General features: G+C 43.7%; 1 long non-coding RNA gene across 17 annotated transcripts in view; it reads right to left on the bottom strand.

The window, feature by feature from the left end:
- Window positions 1-2,783: 2,783 nt before the first annotated feature.
- The window catches only part of LOC307181352, a 1,649,813-nt gene continuing 1,642,928 nt past the window's right edge, over window positions 2,784-9,668 (bottom strand). For all 17 annotated transcript variants that reach the window (XR_013826479.1, XR_013826480.1, XR_013826505.1 and 14 more), the window contains one exon: window positions 2,784-2,798. This is a non-coding gene — a long non-coding RNA (uncharacterized lncRNA). The remainder of the gene's footprint in view (window positions 2,799-9,668) is intronic.

The raw sequence follows: 9,668 nt of genomic DNA, 5'->3' as shown, positions 1-9,668 counted from the left end.
GAACTGGGAGCCTTGTTATGCTGATGGGCGGGATGTAAATTGCCAACAGACACTCCGGAGAAGTGTATGGTGTTTCCTGAAACATCTAAAAAACAAAGCAACAGAGCCTAGGGCACTTCCACTTATGGTCCTATAGCTTAGGGAAATTAAAATCAAAAAGACACAGCCACCCCAAAGTTTGGAACGGCTCTGTTTACAAGAACCTCGTTTACAGTACAAGTTCAACATCACAGAAAGTGAAAAATGGATAAAGAAGTTGTGGTATTTACTTACAAAGCAATATCACTCAGCAATGAAATCTGTGTCATCAGGCCCTTAGCAGCACAATGAGTGGATTCAGGTATGATGATTCTAACTGAAATAAGTCACACAGAAAAAGAAACATCATAAGATATCAGTAATACACGGAATGTAAACTTGGCTACACAGGAACTGAATTACAGAACAGAACAGGGTCTCAAATTTAGAAAACCAACTTATTCTTGCTTAAGGGTAAAGGTGAGTTGGGGTGCTGCATAAAACCAGAGATTGAAATGAGCACAGATAAAGTTCCTTAAGCCAAATATGGAATAGACAAGAGCTACTCCTTGCTCAACGAAATGGACTCAACACCCCATATTAAACGCCTAAGAATGTACCTGACTAGTAAGTATCTTAAAACCTATGGATTGCTATGTCTCCGAAAGAGAATCAAGCATGTGTACAGGGGCATAAACGCAGCAGTGATAGGATTGGAGAGGTTCGGTGAGCAAATGAAGACCCTTTGAAGTCATATTGCATGGTACCCATTCCACGGGTTTCAACTACCCAGGTTTAAGGTATTCTTCCTTCAGCTAAAACATGCATGTGGAACCTAGAGTATGATCAACCATGTGATCGGGAGACGTGTTCATATATGTCTCAGTTTTCCTCCCCTGGTACTCAGGTGCAACATTCCAGACGCTTTACTAACACTCTCCCCACTTGGAGAGTCAGCGCCTTTAACCTCCTGTTTGGCCCAGTTTGCAATTTCTGCGGAAGATGAACAGGAATAGCGAGAACGAATGAGAAGCTAGCTGGAGGTGTCTGGACGGGCAAATTTAACTCTCATTTCCCACCAGGAAGAGGAATTAACCAAAGGCTCAGCGTGCCGGGCCGGAACCAGATTAGGGCCTGAAGCCATCCTGCGGTGTTGCGGCCAGGTCACAAGAAAGCGAGTTGAAGAAAGGAGCTCAGGGGCACTGTAATTCACAAACCTGCAGAGTTATAAATGACAGCTATCGTCCAAAAATAGACTGAAGTAAGGCTGCCAAGAGGACTTGAAAGCGGGGCAGAATTGCAGGAAACCGATTTCAGGAGGTAGACTGGAATTGCATTGAAAGCATAGGAAAAGAGGCAGAACGTCCCCAATGATGCACTTGGCCAAAAAGGGCGTATGCGTTTTTTCCTGAATATATTCAGGAAAAAACGCATACGTCCTTTTTGGCCAACCAAGCAAGCTTGCAAAGGAAATCTGCACTACAATGAAGTCTCACTTCCCCCCGGTCAAAAGGGCCATCTGAAAAAAGTGTAAAATCCAGAAAGGCAACAGGCCATTGAGAACTGGGAGTCTTGTTATGCTGATGGGCGGGATGTAAATTGCCAACAGACACACAGGAGAAGTGTATGGTGTTTCCTGAAACATCTAAAAAACAAAGCAACAGAGCCTAGGGCACTTCCACTTATGGTCCTATAGCTTAGGGAAATTAAAATCAAAAAGACACAGCCACCCCAAAGTTTGGAACGGCTCTGTTTAAAAGAACCTCGTTTACAGTACAAGTTCAACATCGCAGAAAGTGAAAAATGGATAAAGAAGTTGTGGTATTTACTTAAAAAGCAATATCACTCAGCAATGAAATCTGTGTCATCAGGCCCTTAGCAGCACAATGAGTGGATTCAGGTATGATGATTCTAACTGAAATAAGTCACACAGAAAAAGAAACATCATAAGATATCAGTAATACACGGAATGTAAACTTGGCTACACAGGAACTGAATTACAGAACAGAACAGGGTCTCAAATTTAGAAAACCAACTTATTCTTGCTTAAGGGTAAAGGTGAGTTGGGGTGCTGCATAAAACCAGAGATTGAAATGAGCACAGATAAAGTTCCTTAAGCCAAATATGGAATACACAAGAGCTACTCCTTGCTCAACGAAATGGACTCAACACCCCATATTAAACGCCTAAGAATGTACCTGACTAGTAAGTATCTTAAAACCTATGGATTGCTATGTCTCCGAAAGAGAATCAAGCATGTGTACAGGGGCATAAAGGCAGCAGTGATAGGATTGGAGAGGTTCGGTGAGCAAATGAAGACCCTTTGAAGTCATATTGCATGGTACCCATTCCACGGGTTTCAACTACCCAGGTTTAAGGTATTCTTCCTTCAGCTAAAACATGCCTGTGGAACCTAGAGTATGATCAACCATGTGATAGGGAGACGTGTTCAAATATGTCTCAGTTTTCCTCCCCTGGTACTCGGGTGCAAAATTCCAGACGCTTTCCTAACACTCTCCCCACTTGGAGAGTCAGTCCCTTTAACCTCCTGTTTGGCCCAGTTTGCAATTTCTGAGGAAGATGAACAGGAATAGCGAGAACCAATGAGAGGCTAGCTGGAGGTGTCTGGACGGGCAAATTTAACTCTCATTTCCCACCAGGAAGAGGAAATAACCAAAGGCTCAGCGTGCCGTACCGGAACCAGATTAGGGTCTGAAGCCATCCTGCGATGTTGCGGCCAGCTCACAAGAAAGCGAGTTGAAGAAAGGAGCTCAGGGGCACTGTAATTCACAAACCTGCAGAGTTATAAATGACAGCTATCGTCCAAAAATAGACTGAAGTAAGGCTGCCAAGAGGACTTGAAAGCGGGGCAGAATTGCAGGAAACCGATTTCAGGAGGTAGACTGGAATTGCATTGAAAGCATAGGAAAAGAGGCAGAACGTCCACAATGATGCACTTGGCCAAAAAGTGCGTATGCGTTTTTTCCTGAATATATTCAGGAAAAAACGCATACGCCCTTTTTGGCCAACCAAGCAAGCTTGCAAAGGAAATCTGCACTACAATGAAGTCTCACTTCCCCCCGGTCAAAAGGGCCATCTGAAAAAAGTGTAAAATCCAGAAAGGCTGGACAGGCCATGGAAAATTGGGAGCCTTGTTATGCTGATGGGCGGGATGGAAATTGCCAACAGACACTTGGGAGAAGTGTATGGTGCTTCCTGAAACATCTAAAAAACAAAGCAACAGAGCCTAGGGCACTTCCACTTATGGTCCTATAGCTTAGGGATATTAAAATCAAAAAGACACAGCCACCCCAAAGTTTGGGACGCCTCTGTTTACAAGAACGTCGTTTACAGTACAAGTTCAACATCGCAGAAAGTGAAAAATGGATAAAGAAGTTGTGGTATTTACTTACAAAGCAATATCACTCAGCAATGCATTCTATGACATCAGGCCCTTAGCAGCACAATGAGTGGATTCAGGTATGATGATTCTAACTGAAATAAGTCACACAGAAAAAGAAACATCATAAGATATCAGTAATACACAGAATGTAAACTTGGCTACACAGGAACTGAATTACAGAACAGAACAGGGTCTCAAATTTAGAAAACCAACTTATGCTTGCTTAAGGGTAAAGGTGAGTTGGGGTGCTGCATAAAACCAGAGATTGAAATGAGCACAGATAAAGTTCCTTAAGCCAAATATGGAATAGACAAGAGCTACTCCTTGCTCAACGAAATGGACTCAACACCGCATATTAAACGCCTAAGAATGTACCTGACTAGTAAGTATCTTAAAACCTATGGATTGCTATGTCTCCGAAAGAGAATCAAGCATGTGTACAGGGGCATAAACGCAGCAGTGATAGGATTGGAGAGGTTCGGTGAGCAAATGAAGACCCTTTGAAGTCATATTGCATGGTACCCATTCCACGGGTTTCAACTCTCCAGGTTTAAGGTATTCTTCCTTCAGCTAAAACATGCATGTGGAACCTAGAGTATGATCAACCATGTGATCGGGAGACGTGTTCAAATATGTCTCAGTTTTCCTCCCCTGGTACTCGGGTGCTACATTCCAGACGCTTTACTAACACTCTCCCCACTTGGAGAGTCAGCGCCTTTAACCTCCTGTTTGGCCCAGTTTGAAATTTCAGCGGAAGATGAACAGGAATAGGGAGAACCAATGAGAGACTAGCTGGAGGTGTCTGGACGGGCAAATTTAACTCTCATTTCCCACCAGGAAGAGGAAATAACCAAAGGCTCAGCATGCCGTGCAGGAACCAGATTAGGGCCTGAAGCCATCCTGCGGTGTTGCGGCCAGCTCACAAGAAAGCGAGTTGAAGAAAGGAGCTCAGGGGCACTGTAATTCACAAAACTGCAGAGTTATAAATGACAGCTATCGTCCAAAAATATACTGAAGTAAGGCTGCCAAGAGGACTTGAAAGTGGGGCAGAATTGCAGGAACCCGATTTCAGGAGGTAGACTGGAATTGCATTGAAAGCATAGGAAAAGAGGCAGAACGTCCACAAATGATGCACTTGGCCAAAAAGGGCGTATGCGTTTTTTCCTGAATATATTCAGGAAAAAACGCATACGCCCTTTTTGGCCAACCAAGCAAGCTTGCAAAGGAAATCTGCACTACAATGAAGTCTCACTTCCCCCCGGTCAAAAGGGCCATCTGAAAAAAGTGTATAATCCAGAAAGGCAGGACAGGCCATGGAGAACTGGGAGCCTTGTTATGCTGATGGGCGGGAGGTAAATTGCCAAGAACCACTTGGGAGAAGTGTATGGTGTTTCCTGAAACATCTAAAAAACAAAGCAACAGAGCCTAGGGCACTTCCGCTTATGGTCCTATAGTTTAGAGAAATTAAAATCAAAAAGACACAGCCACCCCAATGTTTGGGACGCCTCTGTTTACAAGAACCTCGTTTACAGTACAAGTTCAACATCGCAGAAAATGAAAAATGGATAAAGAAGTTGTGGTATTTACTTACAAATCAATATCACTGAGCAATGAAATCTATGTCATCAGGCCCTTAGCAGACAGTGAGTGGATTCAGGTATGATGATTCTAACTGAAATAAGTCACACAGAAAAAGAAACATCATAAGATATCAGTAATACACGGAATGTAAACTTGGCTACACAGGAACAGAATTACAGAACAGAACAGGGTCTCAAATTTAGAAAACCAACTTATGCTTGCTTAAGGGGAAAGGTGATTTGGCGTGCTGCATAAAACCAGAGATTGAAATGAGCACAGATAAAGTTCCTTAAGCCAAATATGGAAAAGACAAGAGCTACTCCTTGCTCAACGAAATGGACTCAACACCGCATATTAAACGCCTAAGAATGTACCTGACTAGTAAGTACCTTAAAACCTATGGATTGCTATGTCTCCGAAAGAGAATCAAGCATGTGTACAGGGGCATAAACGCAGCAGTGATAAGATTGGAGAGGTTCGGTGAGCAAATGAAGACCCTTTGAAGTCATATTGCATGGTCCCTATTCCACGGGTCTCAACTCTCCAAGTTTAAGGTATTCTTCCTTCAGCTAAAACATGCATGTGGAACCTAGAGTATGATCAACCATGTGATCGGGAGACGTGTTCAAATATGTCTCAGTTTTCGTACCCTGGTACTCGGGTGCAACATTCCAGACGCTTTACTAACACTCTCCCCACTTGGAGAGTCAGCGCCTTTAAACTCCTGTTTGGCCCAGTTTGCAATTTCTGCGGAAGATGAACAGGAATAGCGAGAACCAATGAGAGACTAGCTGGAGGTGTCTGGACGGGCAAATTTAACTCTCATTTCCCACCAGGAAGAGGAATTAACCAAAGGCTCAGCGTGCCGTGCCAGAACCAGATGACGGCCTGAAGCCATCCTGTGGTGTTGCGGCCAGCTCAAAGGATAGTGAGTTGAAGAAAGGAGCTCAGGGGCACTGTAATTCACAAACCTGCAGAGTTATAAATGACAGCTATCGTCCAAAAATAGACTGAAGTAAGGCTGCCAAGAGGACTTGAAAGCCGGGCAAAATTGCAGGTAACCGATTTCAGGAGGTAGACTGGAATTGCATTGAAAGCATAGGAAAAGAGGCAGAACTTCCACAATGATGCACTTGGCCAAAAAGGGCGTATGCGTTTTTTCCTGAATATATTCAGGAAAAAACGCATACGCCCTTTTTGGCCAACCAAGCAAGCTTGCAAAGGAAATCTGCACTACAATGAAGTCTCACTTCCCCCCGGTCAAAAGGGCCATCTGAAAAAAGTGTAAAATCCAGAAAGGCAGGACAGGCCATGGAGAACTGGGAGCCTTGTTATGCTGATGGGCGGGATGGAAATTGCCAACAGACACTCCGGAGAAGTGTATGGTGTTTCCTGAAACATCTAAAAAACAAAGCAACAGAGCCTAGGGCACTTCCACGTATGGTCCTATAGTTTAGGGAAATTAAAATCAAAAAGACACAGCCACCCCAAAGTTTGGGATGCCTCTGTTTACAAGAACCTCGTTTACCGTACAAGTTCAATATCACAGAAAGTGAAAAATGGATAAAGAACTTGTGGTACTTACGTACAATGCAGTATCACACAGCAATGAAATCTATGTCATCAGGCCCGTAGCAGCATAATGAGTGGATTCAGGTACGATGATTCTAACTGAAATAAGTCACACAGAAAAAGAAACATCATAAGATATCAGTAATACACGGAATGAAAACTTGGCTACACAGGAACTGAATTCCAAAACAGAACATGGTCTCAAATTTAGAAAACCAACTTATGCTTGCTTAAGGGGAAAGGTGAGTTGGGGTGCTGCATAAAACCAGAAATTGAAATGAGCACAGATAAAATTCCTTAAGCCAAATATGGAATAGACAAGAGCTACTCCTTGCTCAACGAAATGGACTCAACACCCCATATTAAACGCCTAACAATGTACCTGACTAGTAAGTTTCTTAAAACCTATGGATTGCTATGTCTCCAAAAGAGAATCAAGCGTGTGTACAGGGGCATAAATGCAGCAGTGATAGGATTGGAGAGGATCGGTAGGCAAATGCAGACCCTTTGAAGTAATCTTTCATGGTACCCATTCCACGGGTTTCAACTCTCCAGGTTTAAGGTATTCTTCCTTCAGCTAAAACATGCATGTGGAACCCAGAGTATGATCAACCGTGTGAACGGTAGACGTGTTCAAATATGTCTCAGTTTTTCTCGCCTGGTACTCGGGTGCAACATTCCAGACGCTTTACTAACACTCTCCCCACTTGGAGAGTCAGCGCCTTTAACCTCCTGTTTGGCCCAGTTTGCAATTTCTGCGGAAGATGAACAGGAATAGCGAGAACCAATGAGAGACTAGCTGGAGGTGTCTGGACGGGCAAATTTAACTCTCATTTCCGACCGGGAAGAGGAATTAACCAAAGGCTCAGGATGCCGTGCCGGAACCAGATTAGGGCCTGAAGCCATCCTGCGGTGTTGCGGCCAGCTCACAAGAAAGCGAGTTGAAGAAAGGAGCTCAGGGACACTGTAATGCACAAACTTGCAGAGTTATAAATGACAGCTATCGTCCAAAAATATACTGAAGTAAGGCTGCCAAGAGGACTTGAAAGCGGGGCAAAATTGCAGGAAACCGATTTCAGGAGGTAGACTGGAATTGCATTGAAAGCATAGGAAAAGAGGCAGAGCGTCCACAATGATGCACTTGGCCAAAAAGGGCGTATGCGTTTTTTCCTGAATATATTCAGGAAAAAACGCATACGCCCTTTTTGGCCAACCAAGCAAGCTTGCAAAGGAAATCTGCACTACAATGAAGTCTCACTTCCCCCCGGTCAAAAGGGCCATCTGAAAAAAGTGTAAAATCCAGAAAGGCAGGACAGTCCATGGAGAAATGGGAGCCTTGTTATGCTGATGGGCGGGATGTAAATTGCCAACAGACACTCGGGAGAAGTGTATGGTGTTTCCTGAAACATCTAAAAAACAAAGCAACAGAGCCTAGGGCACTTCCACTTATGGTCCTATAGCTTAGGGAAATTAAAATCAAAAAGACACAGCCACCCCAAAGTTTGGAACGGCTCTGTTTACAAGAACCTCGTTTATAGAAGAAGTTCAACATCCCAGAAAGTGAAAAATGGATAAAGAAGTTGTGGTATTTACTTACAAAGCAATATCACTCAGCAATGAAATCTATGTCATCAGGCCCTTAGCAGCACAATGAGTGGATTCAGGTATGATGATTCTAACTGAAATAAGTCACACAGAAAAAGAAACATCATAAGATATCACTAATACACGGAATGTAAACTTGGCTACACAGGAACTGAATTCCAAAACAGAACAGGGTCTCAAATTTAGAAAACCAACTTATGCTTGCTTAAGGGTAAAGGTGAGTTGGGGTGCTGCATAAAACCAGAGATTGAAATGAGCAAAGATAAAGTTCCTTAAGCCAAATATGGAATAGACAAGAGCTACTCCTTGCTCAACGAAATGGACTCAACACCGCATATTAAACGCCTAAGAATGTACCTGACTAGTAAGTATCTTAAAACCTATGGATTGCTATGTCTCCGAAAGAGAATCAAGCATGTGTACAGGGGCATAAACGCAGCAGTGATAGGATTGGAGAGGTTCGGTGAGCAAATGAAAACCCTTTGAAGTCACATTGCATGGTACCCATTCCCGGGTTTCAACTCTGCAGGTTTAAGGTATTCTTCCTTCAGCTAAAACATGCATGTGGAACCTAAAGCATGATCAACCATGTGATCGGGAGACGAGTTCAAATATGTCTCAGTTTTCATACCCTCGTACTCGTGTGCAACATTCCAGACGCTTTACTAACACTCTCCCCACTTGGAGAGTCAGCGCCTTTAACCTCCTGTTTGGCCCAGTTTGCAATTTCTGCGGAAGATGAACAGGAATAGCGAGAACCAATGAGAGACTAGCTGGAGGTGTCTGGACGGGCAAATTTAACTCTCATTTCCCACCAGGAAGAGGAAATAACCAAAGGCTCAGCGTGCCGTGCCGGAACCAGATTAGGGCCTGAAGCCATCCTGCGGTGTTGCGGCCAGCTCACAAGAAAGCGAGTTGAAGAAAGGAGCTCAGGGGCAGTGTAATGCACAAACCTGCAGAGTTATAAATGACAGCTATCGTCCAAAAATATACTGAAGTAAGGCTGCCAAGAGGACTTGAAAGCGGGGCAGAATTGCAGGAAACCGATTTCAGGAGGTAGACTGGAAATGCATTGAAAGCATAGGAAAAGAGGCAGAGCGTCCACAATGATGCACTTGGCCAAAAAGGGCGTATGCGTTTTTTCCTGAATATATTCAGGAAAAAACGCATACGCCCTTTTTGGCCAACCAAGCAAACTTGCAAAGGAAATCTGCACTACAATGAAGTCGCACTTCCCCCCGGTCAAAAGGAGCATCTGAAAAAAGTGTAAAATCCAGAAAGGCAGGACAGTCCATGGAGAACTGGGAGCCTTGTTATGCTGATGGGCGGGATGTAAATTGCACACAGACACTCGGGAGAAGTGTATGGTGTTTCCTGAAACATCTAAAAAACAAAGCAACAGAGCCTAGGGCACTTCCACTTATGGTCCTATAGCTTAGGGAAATTAAAATCAAAAAGACACAGCCACCCCAAAGTTTGGGAGGCCTCT

Source organism: Stenella coeruleoalba (assembly GCF_951394435.1).
Source record: "Stenella coeruleoalba genome assembly, contig: scaffold_48, whole genome shotgun sequence".
Classification (NCBI taxonomy): Eukaryota; Metazoa; Chordata; class Mammalia; order Artiodactyla; family Delphinidae; genus Stenella; species Stenella coeruleoalba.
Note: the sequence above shows the minus strand (reverse complement) of the source record. Positions and strands in the feature narration are given on the sequence as shown.